Below are 16,567 nucleotides of genomic sequence, written 5' to 3' on the forward strand. Positions count from 1 at the left end.
GAAAGGGACAGAAGATAGAATATCATATTGCCTCTATAGAAATCTATGGTGACCCACATCTTGAATACTGTGTGCAAATCTGGTCGTCCCATCTGAAAAACAACATACTGAAATTGGAAAGATACAGAAAAGGGCAACAAAATATGATTAGGGGTATGAACAGCTTCCCAACATGAGGAGTGATTAATAAGATTGGGACTTTTCAGCTTGGAAAAGAGACGAGTAAGGGGGGAAGATGATAAAATCATGACTGGTGTGGAGAAAGTAAATAAGCAAGTGTTATTTGCTCCTTCTCATAATACGAGAACTAGGGGTCACTAAAGGAAATTAATAGGTAGCAGGTTTAACACAAACAGAAGGAAGTGTTTCTTCACACAATGTACAGTCCACCTGTGGAACTCTTTACCAGAGGATGTTGGGAAGGCCAAGACCATAACAGGGTTCAAAAAAGAATTAGATAAATTCATGGAGGATAGGTCCATCAATGGCTATGAGGCAGAATGGGAAGGAATGCAAAACCATTTTCTGACTCTATTTGCCAGAAACAGGAAATGGGTGACAGGGAATGGATAACTTGATAATTACCTGTTCTGTTCATTCCTTCTGAAGTTTCTAGCATTGGCCACTGTCAGAAGACAGGATAGTGAGCTAGATGGACCATTGATCTGACCCAATATGGCCAGTCTTATGTTCTTATTTCCTTAGGGTAACACTCCCTACCATGGGCCATCAATAGAGTTTGAACCCCAGATCTTCTATACTAAGAAGTTATTCATCTTGTGCAGTAACGATGGTTCTTCAAGATGTGTCCCCCTATGGATGCTCCACTATAGGTGTGTCTGCGTCCCTGTGCTACTGATTGGAGAACTTTGGTAGCAGTGTCCGCTGGGCCTGCACGTGCACTGTCTCTCCCTGTGCTGTGCTACAAGGCTAGTAAGTGCGTGTGGGATAACCGTCTTCAGTTCCTTCTCTACCACAGAGTCATAGCGAGAACTACGAAGTAGAGGGGAGGAGGGCGGGCAGTGGAGCACCCAAAGGTGGACACATCTCGAAGAACCTCAGTTACTGCACAAGATGAGTAACAATTTCTCCGAGTAGCGTCCCTATGGGTGCTCCATTGTACATGACTCCCAAGCAGTACCCTCCCTGGAGGGCTGGGACTTGGGACTCAGATTTGTCACATATGACAGTACTGTGGAGCCAAAGATGGAATCCGAGGCAGAGTCCCTGCTGATGGCATAATGTTCTACAAAGGTGTGGACTGATGCCCATGTCGTCGCTCTGCAGATCTCTGAGATGGGGACATTCTTGAGAAAGGTGACAGATGACATTAATCTTGTGGAATGTGCACGGATCGAGTCCAGAGGGATCATGTTACTAATTTCGTAGCACTATCTGATGCAATTCAAGACCCACTTGGAGACTCTTTGGGCAGATCTTGCTGAGTTAGATCTTTCTGCCATAGAGAGACATAGTCATGGGGACTTCCTGAAGGCCTTTGTCCGATCGTGGTAGGATGCAAGGGCTCTCCTGACATCAAGGGCACGCAGTATGGCCTCCCTATTTTTCTGGGTGAGGCTTGGGGTACAAGACATGAAGGCAAATAGACGGATTCATGTGAAATGAGGAGGTCACTTTAGAGATGAACCTTGGATGTGGACTAAGTGTGACCTTGTCAGGGAAGAACACAGTGTACAGAAGACGTGTCATCAGAGCTGCTATTTTCCCTATTCTAGTGAAGGTAATTGCAACCAGAAAGACCGCTTTCATCGATAGGTATGCTGGCGAACAGGTGGCCACAGGTTCAAAGGGGGGCCTAGTCAGCCCTTTCAACACTAGGTTTGGGTCCCATGAGGGATAGGAAGTAGAGACTGAGGGAAGAGGTTTGTTATTCCCTTAAGGAACCTCTTAGTGGTCAGATGCCATAATACCAAGTCTCCTTGTATGGGTTGGTGAAATGCTGTAATGGTTGCTAGGTGGACTCAGAAAGCTCAGGGATAACCCTGATTTTTTAAGGGTCAGGTCGTATTCCAGAATATGTGGAAGAGTTGCCGACATTGGAGACAGCTGATGGGACATGCACCAAATCTGAAACCTGGGCCATTTCTGCAGGTAAGCGCGTCGTGTGGAGGTCTTTCTTGTACTCCTTTTGAGCATGAGCTCTCTATGTGCTAGAACTACATAGGAGCCATGCTTTGAGGCGGAGGAACCCAAAGTGGGGATGTGTGTTCTGCCTTTTGTCCTGACAGAGAAGATGCAGAGTGGCCAGAAGGGAGATCGGTGGGCACATTGCGAGCTGCATCAGGTAAGGGTACCAGGTCGTCTTGTGAGACTTTATCTTCAGCAGAACCTTCAGCAGAAGAGGAAATAGAGGGAAGGTGTAAAGAAGGTCCGAGAGGAGAGTGGCATCGCCTAAATGGTGCTGTCTAATCCCCACCCTGGAACAGTATCACGGACAATGGATGAACAGACCTGTGGAAAGCGTTCCCCATCGTGTGAACAAGTTGTGAAGTACTGATGGGTGCATCTCCCACCCAGGGTCATGTGGAAATGTGCGACTGAGCTTGTCCACTATTGCCTTTTGCCGAGAGGTAAGCTGCAAAAAAGCTGCCATTGTAAGAGATGCACCAGCTCCACAGTTTCATTGCCTCCATGCAAAGATGGCGTGATCTTGATATAATACATGTGGGCTACGTTGTCCGTTAGGATCTTTAAAGGTGATCCTGTTATCAGCGGGAGGAAGTTATCAGCAGGCAAGCATTCCTGACCGCTCTCAACTCGAGAGATTGATATGCAGGGACAGGGTCATGTATGCTGCCTCCAATAATCATTGGGAGCACAGAACTTCTCTGGCCCTGCCGGGATGGGAGGGAGAGTGAGGTCCTACCAGGGCAGGGGAAGAATGAGCTCCTTCTGGGGCCTGGGAAATGGCAGAGCGAGTTCCTGCCAGGGCTGGGGCGGGGAGAGGGAAGGGACGGGTGAGTTCTTGCTGAAGTTGGGGAGGGCGAGGAAGGAGAATGAGCGCCTAACAGGGCATGGAATATGCCCTCCAAAAGGGGTCAAATTTAAATTCCTGCGCATGCCCCTGTGCAGGGATATCTCCGTGGGTGACCATTTGTATTGTGCTATGAGGCCGTTTAAATGCACGCCCCATGCTACCAGAGTGTGTTTGTGGTAAGGAGCGATGAAAGTGGAGCCTGAAAAAAGGGGATCCCTTTTCCTGCATTGGCCAGATTCTTCCACCACTCCAGGGAGCTCCTGATCCTCGTGGGCAGTGACAGGGGTTTGTCCAGACTGTCTCTGTTTGGTCTATAAATTGAGATGAATCACAGCGGTAGGTATTGCATGTGAAGTCTGGCGTGCGGAATCACCATCGTGCAGCTGCCAAATGCCCCAGAAGCTGGAGGCAGGTTCTGGTTGGAACTTAAGGGCTGCATTGAGCCGTGTTTATAAGTGATACCAGGGATTGAAACCCATCGTGAGTTAGGAAGGCTTTGGCCTGTAGCGTGTCTAGATCAGCCCCTATGAATTCTAGGCGTTGCAATGGTGTGAAGGTCGACTTCTGGGAATTGATCTGTAACAAGCGTATCATGTCCTCAGCAGTTTCACAAGCCTCCTGAAGTGACTGGGCTCTGAGGAGACAGTCGTCCAGGTAAGGGTAGATCATGATCCCTTGTGATCGTAGATGGACGGCCACCACTGAGAGTACTTTGGACAATACTCTTGGGACCGATCAAAGTCGAAGCGGGAGGGCTCTGTATCGGTAATGGTCATGCCCCAAGAACCTGAAGAAACATCTGTGAGCCAGTAGTACTGAAATATGAAAGTAGGCATCTTGAAAGTCGAAGTCCAAAAACCAGTCTCCCTGTTCCAGGGATGGAAGGATCGTCGATAAGGTGACCATCTTGAACTTCTGAGCCTTGACAACCTTGTTGAAAGCTCTGAGGTCCAGGAGGGGTCTCCAACCTCCTTTCCTTTTGGGTATTAGGAAGCAGTGAGAGCAGAACCCTTTACCTCTTGGGTACAGGTTCTATGGCTCCTCACTGCAGTAGGCGGTCTGTCTTCTGCCATAGTGGACTCTTGTGAGAAGGCTCCCTGAAGAGGGATGGGGAAGGGTGTTGTGGAGGGGGTAAAGAGGCGAAGTGGATGGTATAGCCATCTCTGACAATCTCTAGGACCCATCTGTCCGAGGTTATGCACTCCCAAGTCCTGTGGAAAGCTGCCAAATGGGTACAAGGTCACGAACAGAAGTGGGGAGAGAGCTTGCAGTTCCTTAACCTGCTAATCAAAAGTGGTTCTTAGGGGAAAGCGGCTGGGTGGAGAACTGGGAGCCTGAAGGCTTTCAGATTGAGAACTTTCCCTTTTCCCTCCAGGGCTCATAGTTCCATTGCAACAGGAATTGGGACAAATTTTACCTGTGTTGGTATTGAGGGCTAAAATGTCTCTTCTGCCCTGGTGTATAGATTTCCAGTGACCTGACCTGGCTCTGGAATCCTTTAAGGAGTGGAGAGAGGCATTGGTCTTCTCAGCAAAGAGCTTCACATCCTCAAAAGGGAGATCCTCCACTGTGATCTGCACCTCCTTTGGGAATCCCGAGAGATGAAGCCACGACACTTGTCTCATCACCACAGCCATGGAGATGGTCCTGGCAGCTGTGTTGGTGACATCAAGGGCAGAGTGCAAAGATGTTTTTGCCACCTGTTGCCCCTTCTGGATGAGAACATAAGAATGGCCATACTGGGTCAGTCCAAGGGTCCACCTAGCCCAGTATCCTGTCTTCTGACAGTGGCCAGTGCCAGGTGCCCCACAGGGAATGAACAGCACAGGTAATCACCAAGTCCCCCTGTCACCCATTCTCAGTTTCTGGCAACCAGAGGTGAGGGACCTCATTCCTGCCCGTCCTGGTTAATAGCCATTGATGGACCTATCCTCCATGAATTTATCTAGTTCATTTTTGAACCCTGTTATGGTCTTGGCCTTCACAAAATCCTCTGGCAAGGAGTTCCACAGGTTGACTGTGCATTGTGTGAAGAAATACTTCCTTTTGTTTTAAATCTGATGCCTACTAATTTCATTTGGTGACCCTAGTTCTTGTGTTATGATTTAACATGCCCTGGTTCCATGCTGTTCCTGGAAGCGGCCGCTATGTCTGGGCCCTAGGGGCAGGGGCCAGGGCGCTCTGCGCAGTGTGTGCTGCCCATGCCTACAGGCGCCACACCCACAGCTTCCATTGGCCATGGTTTCCAGCCAATGGGAGCTGTAGAGCCAGTGCTGGGGGTAGCGCGCAGCTTCCCTGATTGTCCCTGCTCCTAGGGGCCACAGGGACATGCCAGTCACTTACGGGAGCTGGAGCCGACTCTGGCTTCCCCCAGCGGTGGGACAAACCGGCACTCATGGCTCCAGCCCTGTGTCTATGTGGGGGCACCAAGGCTCAAGGCTTCCAGCCTGCAGCAAGGAGACTTGCCATGGACCAGATGAAATGAAGCAGCAGGTCGGCTCCAACCCAGGGCTGTAGGTTCCCTACCCCTGGTCTATGCCACTGATTCAAATGAGAAGAATGGCACTTTGATTTGATTTAAACAGCGAGGGTGATTAGCTGTGGGAAACAAGTTACCAAGGGAGGGGTAGCTTCTCGATCTCTTGACATCTTCAAGTCAAGTCTGGCTGCCTTTCTGGGAGATGTGCTTTGGCCAAACATTAATTATGCTTCAGTTCGACACAAGTTACTGGGCTCAAAATACAGGTGAAATTCTCCTGCCTGTGTTATACAGGAGGCCAAACTGGATGGTCTAATGATCCCTTCTGGCTGTAAACAATATGAATTTCCATGGAATAATATGAGCTCATTCTTCAGCCTCTTTAGGATCTCAGTGAAATGCTGCATAATTTGACCCAAGACTAGAGGGGGAAATAAAAGCACAGGGAGGCTGTGAATTCTGTGAGGCAGCAGCTGATTCATCAGCTGGAGAGAGTCAGATAGAAAGCCTGCTTGGGGATGATGGGGGTGGAGGGGAAAAGAGAAAGAGTGTGAGTGTGTGTAGCCACATGAAGTTGACTCTTCCCCTGCCATGCAGGGAAGACAATGAGGGACCTCGTGAGGGTGTGGGGAGAGAAAGTACAGACTGCTTCCCACTGGAAAGGCAAAGCACAAGTGGTGGTTCATCTAACTCCAGTTGGCTGGCACAACAGGAAGGACAGGTTAAAATTCAAGTGAGCTGGTGACACAACTGCTCTGTAGTGCAAATGCAGGTGAAAGCTACTTGAAAGAAGCTCACCCTCCAATGCCTTCTCATAATCCCCTCCATGCGACCTGCAAGGAGGAGACAAGTTCCACCACGTTTCACAGGGGAAAAAAATCATAGAGTAGCTCAGCTTCCCACATTGCTAAGAACCAAGGGATGTGTCCCTGAAAGTCTTAGCACCACACCAGCGAGTAGAGACAGCAACTCAAGTGTAATTTCGTAGCCTGGTGGCTCTCACTCAAGGTAGGCTAACTCAAGTGCAGATGACTCCAGTTAAGTCTGCAGTGAAGACATATCCTGCGCCAGTGCTATCCCCCACATGGACTCTCAGTTTGGTTTAGCTTAAACCAACAGTAAGTGTCCACACAAGGGGTTGCACCCTTTTTACTTAAAAAAGTACTTATGTTCATTTGGTACAACTTCTTTGTTTAGACACAGTCTTACTGCAGCTCTTCCCAGAATCAGTCGTGTACGAGGTTGAGAAACTGCTTCTTCAACATGCATCCCCATGGCCAGCTTATATTTGGGTGCTGTTCGGTACTGTTCAGGTGATCTCTGACCTCTCGCACTACTGTGTGCTTTATTAATAGCTTGATATGGAAGTTGAAAGTAGGCCCTCACTATAACATGGCTGTTCTTCCAAGCTAGGATTTGTCTCCCTACCAATTTGTCTCCACTCAGAAAGTTTATTTCAATGGAAACCATTATTGAACTCCCTAGCACAATCTGACAGCCCTACAACCTACTGCCCTGTGATTTGTTTTAATACTTTATAGAGTAGGAAACGTGTTCAATTCTATTGCACACTGCCACAGAAATGAGAACCCCACTCAGGACTGGGCACTTCAAGGGTCTGGCTGCAGCAGTTAAGCCAGCCTGTTACAGGTTACACAGGACACCAAGTATTGTCAAAAGGGGTATTGCCTTAAAAGCAGCAAGAGTCTTCAAACCCAGAGAGGCAACTGAAATATGATTTAGGGTGAAAACTGCTACTGACGTGAACATAAGTTGAACATGGGTTAAAAACCAGTTTAAATAAACTGCCCCCAGGCAGCTTTGGGAAATGTAGTGCTGTAAACGAGCTCTTTATCTGCCTATAGGAAGATGTCGAAGTCAATAAATTATAGAGCAAGATCATTCCGCTTCCTTCACTGGTATTCTCCACAATGCTGTTTCCCACCGAGTGAAGACACACAAAGAGAACAAAGCCCAGTTTGTACTCTGTGATCTGGTCTGCTGTAAACTGCAGATACGATTCCCCACTGGCTTGATAATGCCCTAAATCAAGGCAAGGTCTTAAACAAAACATGCAATAACACTTCAAGCAATTCTTATTCCTTCTCTTCTATCTTGCCTCCCCTTCTCTGCTTCATTATGTCTCACCATGGCTGTCTGGAAGCAGAAGAAAGATGAGACGTATGGCTGTATTATTCCCTCGTGGTTCTGCAGCTGTGCATGGACCTGATGTAGTCTCCAATGGTAAAGTACCAAAGAACCCACCCCCACTAGGCATTGAGTAAAGTGACATTTTTAAATTGAATCACGTTGTGCCTGAGACAGATGTTTTTTGTTTTTGTTTTAAACTAGCCTTATTCGGTTCATGACGCAGGTTCCAGACAGAGCAATCTGGTTGAACAGGTCCTGGGTAGAATTCACAGGCAGCAAGCACCAAAGTTAATGTTGCAAAGTCTTTTTAACAAATTTTCTGAAGCTTGTGCCTGCCTGAAAATTTCTCCTGTTCATGTGAAACATCCCAAGCTTGATCTCAGCCCAATGGGGATTTGGGAGGGGTGAAAAGAGGAGGGAAATTCAAGTAAACGGGACTGAACCATTTCAGGTCATAAAATATCTTCTCTTCTTTTGCCCTCACTCTTTGTGAGACCTAGCTATTATACTGTAAGCTCTTCAGGCCAGGGACTGCCTCTATCTGAATAGCACCTAGCACAATGGGGCTCTGAGATTGGATGAGGCCTTTAGACACTAATGCAATGCACTGGCCAATGTATGTTTCGCACAGACCCAATGCCTCATCCGCGGAGCAGACAAGTCTGTTACTGCCCTAACTACAAGGCATGACTCTTCAGCTAAAGCTGTAGGCTCATGGTTTTGGCTCTGGGGGGCTCCACTTCCACCCCAGGGTGCCAGCCGTCCCAAGATTTGAACTGTTGTGAGCCACTTGCCCTTAAAGATGCTTCAGTAACTCTCAGGTGTCTTAACTGTTTGGATAACCACTGCCTTTTACTATTACAAGCACTTTATTTAGAAACTGTTGATAAACATGAATCAGCCACGTGGTAGGCAATGGGGTTCTGGTTTCTTGAAAACATTTACGAAATTAAATGCAAAGGACTCTGTTAATGCACCTCCTCAGGTTGTACATAGGCAACATTTCCCATTTCTTTTTCCCTGCTACAAGTGTACATCTGTACAGAGTGTTACCCTTTCTGGGGTTGATATACAAGATGTGCCATGCAATGGGTTGCTGCTTCCACAGGAGCATAGGGTATATTTTTTAAAGGTAGACACCTAACGTTAAATGTGGATCTAGGAGCCTAGGGCTTTAGCTAAAAGTCTTTCTATTTTCAAAGCTATTGAGCCTGCACTGGCTTCAATAGAAGCGAAGAATGCGATGATGCAGTCGTGGGCTATTTTGGAGAGAGTCACTCTGTTTTAATACTTTCCACCACTAGAGGTTTCTGTTTTACCTCATATAGTTTGATAATATTTGGGGTAACTGATTGTTAAAAGATACTATTTGAAAATCCCAGTGTAAAGGCATCTCACACCAATTTTGGCACACAGGGAAGCTGGACACCCGATTCCATCATGCTCCTTCGAAAAGCCTCATTTTAGGTCTATGTTTACACGGAATAGATCATCTATTTAGTACATGGGAAGAGGAAGTGCTAGAATGCTATGGTCATTCCCCGATGCATAGCAAACATCTCTAGAGATGCTTCAGTTGAGGAATGAAATCAACTTCCATTTTACAAAACACTCAAGTTCATCCCTGGAATTCTCTTTTAATGACAGCAGGCATGCCGGCATTGGTAAACTCAGCTCTGTGCAGCTCCACACACAATCATTTAGTCTTAATAGGCTGCAAATCAATACCTGCAGAAAGTCTCTCCTGGGGGTGGGGGTGGGAGCCCAATGGGAAATGTTTCTGAAGGACATGCCACTCCTTCCCCTGCCGCGACAGAGCATATAGCACAGCATTGATTTGGGGCCGTTTAAAACTTGGAAATGTCAATCATTGTACAAATGGCCTGGATTAATCTAACCCTGTTGAGGAGGATTTGCACATGTAGGGAGGAGATAGGTAGTGCTCTGGGAAAGACTTCAGTTTCTAGATATTGGGCTGAAATCTCTGGGGCAGTTGCTTTGTACTACTAAGGTGGCTTATCCAGCCCAGGGAGGATCAACTCAGAGGGGTTGGGGTTTTTTTTGCCACTCTTCCTTCTCTGCTCAACAGGTAGTGATCCATGGCTCCATGTCTAGTGGGCAGCTGGTATCAAGCAGAGTGCCCCAAGGGTTGGTCCTGGGGCTGGTTTTGTTCAATATCTTCATTAATGATCTGGAGGATGGCATGGACTGCACTCTCAGCAAGTTTGCAGATGACACTAAACTGGGGGAGTGGTAGATATGCTGGAGGGTAGGGATAGGATACAGACGGACCTAGACAAATCAGAGGACTGAGCCAAAAGAAATCTGATGAGGTTCAACAAGGACAAGTGCAGAGTCCTGCACTTAGGATGGAAGAACCCCATGCACTGCTGCAGACTAGGGACCGAGTGTCTAGGCAGCAGTTCTGCAGAAAAGGACCTAGGTGTTAACAGTGGTACAAGAATGGCTGGGAGGTGCATGATTACCAGTGTAACCCTTCGTTGCCCAGAAAGTTAAACAGGCATTTGGGCTGTACTAAGTATGCAAGAATGCCCCAGCAGATAAAGGGACGTGATCCCTCCTCTATTCAGCATTGATGAGGCCTCATCTGGAGTACTGTGTCCAGTTTAGCCCCACAACTACAAGGAAGAAGAAAATTGGAGAGATGCCTGCAAAGGCAACAAACAAGATTAGGGGGCTGGAGCACATGACTATAGAGGGTAGGTGAGGGAACTGGGATGTAGGAGTCTGCAGAATAGACGAATGAGGAGGATTGATAGCTGCTTTAAACTATCTGAAAGGCGGTCCTAAAGAGGATGAATCTATGGACGGTTCTCAGTGGTACCGATGACAGACAAGAGCAATGGTCTCAAGTCACAGTGGGGAGGTTTAGGTGAATATTAGAAAAAACTTTTTCACTCAGAGTGGTGAAGCACTGGAATGGTTACCTAGGGAGGCGGTGGAGCTCTCCAATCTTTTAGAGGTTTTTAAGGGCCGCAGCTTGAAAATCTGCTAGGATGATTTAGTGGGATTGTCCTGCTTTGAACAGGGGGTTGGACTAGATGACCTCTGAGGTCCCTTCTGCCCTGGGAATATCTATGATTCTATGGACGTTAGCCATGCCTGTTTTTCTCTGAATAAAGCAGGTACGGCTGGGACCTGTCTATGCTTTGACTGCACTTTCAGCTGCAGCGAAATCTGGAGCATTTCAGCCTCATGTGACAAGGGGGGTGTCTATATAGAGCTTTAAGAGATTGGAGGTTAACAAAACTGGGTGCTAATTGGAGCCCAGGGCCCTATTATACCAGGCACTGAGAACAGATATAATTAAGTACCTTGCTGAATTGGGGCTGTTAGCACATGCTCACTTTCAAGTGCATACTTCCATTGGCTCCAGAAGGACTACTCCATTCCCTAGTGTTAAAGCCTGCGCTTATGTACCTTGCTGAAGTGGGGCCAGAACAAACAGCTCCTGCCCGGGGAAAGCCTGTTCTTCTTTACACCATCCCGTTTGTTATTCCACACTTCTCAGCTAGCATCTAATATTAGGTGTTAAGCTCTTTGGAGGAAGGAATGTGGATATTTGCTCTGTAATGCACCTGGCACGCTTTTGGGGCACTGAAACAATAACACAAGCTTACACATTACAATGACTCTTAACAAGCCATTTAATATTCCTCCCCTGGTACGTACAAAGACTCACTCACAGAAAAAACTAATCTGCTTACTAAGGAGAGGACCAAAGAAGTCAAATAGGCTTAAGTAGGGCCTTAATGTACTTAAGCAGGGCCAGACTGTGATGCTCTTGCTCACACTGGATAGAACCTTATGGCATGTTTTTGTTCTCTGTTCATCCAGCAACGAGCCCAATGGGATCCTGGTCCATGATGGGGCTCCGAGGCGCTACTGTAATATAAATAATTAATAATCCTGAAATCAGTAGGGTTGTTTGTGGGGAAAGGTTTTCCAAATGGAAAACAAGATGCCCCCTTTATGGGGTCTTGTTTATTAAGTCATTTTACAGAGTAGAACCCCTGCCCTGTTAACCCCTCAAGTCCAACTCCTCTTCTGACCCTGGGGGGCTAACCCTCTCCCAAACCTCAGGTGTCTCCAGCCCTCCTCTGGGAGCTGAGCTCTCGTTCTAAACGAACTCATGCTCCTTAGGTAAGACATGCACTGCTCTCCCTTTGGAGCTGGGCTGTGCTTCATGCTAACTGTAGCCCTCTCTCATGCTGGCCCTTTTTACTCACTCCAGTCAGCATGGAGAGATTCGGTCATCATGCTCCTGCTGGAATCCTGGGCAGCACCTCTCTCAAAGGTCACTTCCCTCCAACTGAGCTTTCCTCAGGCCCAGGTGGCTGGCTGACTGATAACTGCTTGCAGGTGCACTAAGATGGGCTTGTTCCTCTTCAAGAAGCCCAGCACAGGGATACTGGGCCCTGACTCCCCTCACATTCATAGACTGCAGGGCCAGAAGGGACCACCGTGATTGAAGAGGCCAGCCACCCTGTAACACTTGAGGCTGTCTCCATCCAGCAGCTCTCCCATTCTGATAGAATCCTGAATTCTAACGAACCTTTGCTGTTACTCCTGGGCATCACTTCTGAGGCCCAGCAATTAAAACTGTTTCATGGGCACTGCTCTCAGAGGCTGGGAAGGATTCAATTTTTATCTGCAAATGTCCATAAGCATTGATTTCACCATAGACACGCAAACTAATAAAAATATTTCCATCGACGATAATCAAAGTTTACCGACAGGCAAAGTAAGAAAAATGCTGCCTGAGAACGTTTAGAGTTTGATTTAAGGATATTTATTTCGTCAACATTGCATGTCAAAATATACACATTTTTTTTTTTTGGTATAAAGCTTTAATTTTCTGATCCTCAATGTCTACTGGCATTAAATAATTATCGTAGATACTTGTTCATAAGCCAAATATTTTTGGTAAAAAAGTGACGCATCAAAGAGCGGCGGTTGGCTTATAAACAGGTTTACACCAAAATCTGATTATTTTAAACTCTATGGAATCATTGAATTGAATATCTAATACATTGTCATTTTGTTTACCTGGAACATCTGCAGGCATGGAGCCCCTCAGCTCTGTGTGGCAATGGGAGCTGCGGCGAACCGCAGTCACTGGGAGCTGAGGGGCTCCACGCCTGTGAATGCACCAGGTAAACAAAATGTCCCGACCCACCAGCGGCTTATCCTGATGGGTTGGAAGCCAAAGTTTTCCAACCCCTGAAATACAGGGTCGGCTTATGAAAGGGTCATACAGTTTTTGCTATTTTTACTAATCCATCTTGGTGGGTGTAAACGGGTTTGGGACTCACCACCTGGCGCCTCCTGCTGGTAACCCTGGGAATTAGCTCTGTCCAGTGGAGCGCCCCCTCCTGGTGGTGTCCCGTCCGTCAATCTGCCCTCTGTTGGTGTCTCTAGACCCCCGTTGCTCCCTGCTCGGCGGCATCTTCTTCGAGGCCACTGCCCTCTGGCAGTGCCCTTTAGTCCATCGGCACCCCCTTCCAGGGATCGATCGTCAGCAGTCCTCCAGTCAAGCCTTCATGTGCAACCACTCGCCCTCAGAGTCTAATCCCTCTGGGCAGGGATCTGGTGTGGTCTGTAATGGCCAGTGACTGGATGTACCGCGAGGAAGGGGAGGGGGACCCAGGCCCGCCCTCTACTCTGGGTCTCGGCCCAGGGACCCTCTGGCGTTAGCCTCGCTGTCCTCCTCCTTTTCCTCCTCAGCCTGTTTCCCTGGGCCGCTTCCCCTACGGCCCCTTGCACCCGCTAGGCCCTTTCCCTCAAGGCCTGCAGCCTGGCGGCTAGGGACTAGAACCTTCTAACCTCCCTGAGCCTGCCCAGCACTGCGCTGTCCGTGGTGCTAGTCTCCCCCTTGGAGACTGACCTTCTCCCTTCGAAGGCCTGGGACAGACTGACTGCTCCTGCTCTGGGAAGCCTTTATATACCTCTGAGCCTGGCCCTGATTGGCTGTCTACAATCTGGGCCCTGATTGGCTCCCCATAAGCCCTTTTCTAATTGGCTGCCTGCCTGCGCAGGCTCCCTGGCCTGCCACAGCCCACTCTCACAGGGAGTGGGGCAATCCGCCCCACTACAGTGGGTCAGCTTATAAACGAACGGGCTAATGAACGAGTATATACAGTAGTGTCTGACCATCTCATTGTCTGCCACCACTCCTGGAATTTCCCGCAATTGTGAACATTTACATAAAAATTGCTTACAACTCATAATTTTGCATAACTGAAAATTTAAAATGGATAAAAATAGAAAAAAGTTTAAAAACTCATCAATATTATCCATTGAAATTATAAAACACTGGAATTAAATTCTGCCATGCCTCTTTATAAAGAAGAGAAAGTTTGCTACAGAGAAAACAAAAATGACAAGCATAATTCAGCAGCTCTTGGATTAATCCTGATACGAGAACTTGGATAATTACAGCCAAAAGGAATGAAGACAACATACAAACGTAGGTTAACACATAAAGGGATTCAGTTTGCAAGGTTTAATATATCGGCAGCTCAAAAGCAGATTTGTAAACGTGATTATGGAAAGATTATAAAAGCATAAAATACCCAAAGGGCCAAAAAACTTTACTTAAAAATACGGACAAGTGTAAAAAAATAAGCCAAACATTTTAAATTAATTAGCCCAGCCCATGTATCTCAATTTTTGTTTAAAAAACGTCACCAGTCAGGTAGATTATTTATTGGGGGTACATACACAGTGTGCAGCTACTCAGTATCTAAAGTAATCTCCAAGAAAGACCATTTCCAAGGTAAGCAATTCAGTCACTCTTGCAATCTTCACAGTCCTGTAATTCACTTCAAAACGCCTCAGTTCTTTAGAGATGACACTCCCAGATGAGCAAAATGACATAGAAAGACCTGGTCAATCACATGCTAAAATGGATGAGGATGTTTCTTAAAGCGCCTCTCCTTCATGGGAGATGACACATAACATATGCAAGGAAACGCCATGAGCAGCTGATTTTCTGATTACATTTATTCCGTTTGATCAAGTCCAGGAGCGTTTGTATTTAAGGAATACTGTTCTGCAAATGAAGATGAACAATATACTACAATAAAGAAATTAGGGATGAGTCTGCCACGCTGTTCAAAAATGCCTGAAATTCATCAGTTCTTCTAAAATAATGGGTATTGATGTGCTGATTTACTGTAATATAGTAAATCCTCCTGGTAAGGACCATCTCAAGTCTTTTCATAATGTAAACAGTTTAATAGATTTACCACCTACTGTATTCAACTTTAATTATCATACTGTCTGCCACCCTTCAAAAAATACTGCAATATTCTCAATATGGGAGTTGCGTGCTTGTTTCCTGCAGGAAAGGAGGATTGTCTTGTGCTTAAGGCACTGACCTGGGACTTAGGAGACCTGGATTCTAGTCTTAGATCTGCCACAGACTTCTTGTGTGCTCTTGGAAAAGTCACTTAGTCTCTCTGTGCCTCAATTCCCCATCTGTCAAATGGGGATAATAGTACTTCTTTACTGTGCATGGCTATGTGAGGATAAGTTCATGAATGCTTGTGATGTGCTCAGCTATTACAGCGATAGGGGTCATAAGTGTCTCTTATCAGACAGGGGTTCTACAAGGTCCAATCCAGCTAAGGAGATGCTCAATTTAAACCCACAAGTAGAACTCAGATGCTTAAAACTAAGCATGTGGTTAAGCTGAACTATGGTCCGAGCGCATAGTTCAGGGTCCCCAACACAGTGCCTGCAGGCGCATCGAAATGCACCCGCGTCCTGGCCGACGGTGGAGCATCCGCTGAAATGCTGCCGAATTTTGGCGGCGTTTCGGCAGCAACGCCTCTTGATGACGTCGCTTGTCAGCAAGGGGCATCATCGAGAGGTGTCGTCTCAGAAATGCCGCAGAAATTCAGCAGTGATGCCTCTCGATGATGACACTTGCCCCCAAGTGATGTCATTGAGAGGCGTTGCCGCCGAAACGCCGCAGAAATTCGGCGGCATTTCAGCGGATGCTCCGCCGCCGCCACAGTCCTTCGTCTGGCACCCGCCAGACTAAAAGGTTGTGGACCACTGGCATAGCTCCTTACCAGACTGAGCCCATAGGATGTGCAGCTCTCACCTCGCTGGCAGCACTTAACATCCATCAAAAGCCCCATACTTTAGGGCTATTAACAAAAAATGGTTTTACAAACTCAATCTGACTAGAAATGCAATTGTGCATTTGGAAAGGCTCAGGACTGACAATTTAAACATTCTGCTGCTGCTGTACGGGAAACTTAAACATAACTTTGCTCTTTCCTTGACCCTGGGTATTGCTGGACTCACTAGCTGATACCGCAAACACTTATGCATGTGAGTGACTAGGTGCATGTGTAACCCCATTCAACAGTTCAGTGGGACTACACATGCACAGAAAGTAATGGATTGGAGCTTAATGACATACAGCTTTGCTGAATCCACATTAAAGGCATGAACATGGGAACAGCCTACATATCTCTGACAGCCATAAACACTAACGAAGAAGAGTATCAGAGGGGTAGCCGTGTTAGTCTGGATCTGTAAAAGCAGCAAAGAGTCCTGTGGCACCTTATAGACTAACAGACGTATTGGAGCATGAGCTTCCGTGGGTGAATACTGTGGCAAATTGCCGGTATTGTTCTCTGGGTCTCGCGCTTTCTCTTCTCTGGGGTAGGTTCAGGGCGATATTGCTTGCCTCTGAACCAGTTCTTAATCACTCCCCTAGTGTCCTTGGAGGAGGGGAGTGGAGAGGGAGGGACCTGGGCCCGCCCTCTACTCCAGGTCCCAACCCAGGGGCCCTGGGGTTGTGGTGAACCACTTGACTAGCGGTTTCTTCCCCTGGGTTACTTCCCTCTCATACCCGTCAGCTTGTGAAGGGCTTCTCGCCTCTCTTCTATACAAGCCTG

At 47.2% G+C, this 16,567-nt stretch overlaps 1 protein-coding gene across 1 annotated transcript in view; it reads right to left on the minus strand.

Moving 5' to 3' along the window:
* Window positions 1-16,567, minus strand: part of XKR6 (XK related 6) — a gene marked incomplete at its 5' end in the record, with an annotated part of 343,195 nt that overhangs the window by 240,611 nt on the left and 86,017 nt on the right.

This window comes from Chelonoidis abingdonii, chromosome 3 (genome assembly GCF_003597395.2).
Source record: "Chelonoidis abingdonii isolate Lonesome George chromosome 3, CheloAbing_2.0, whole genome shotgun sequence".
Lineage (NCBI taxonomy): Eukaryota > Metazoa > Chordata > Testudines > Testudinidae > Chelonoidis > Chelonoidis abingdonii.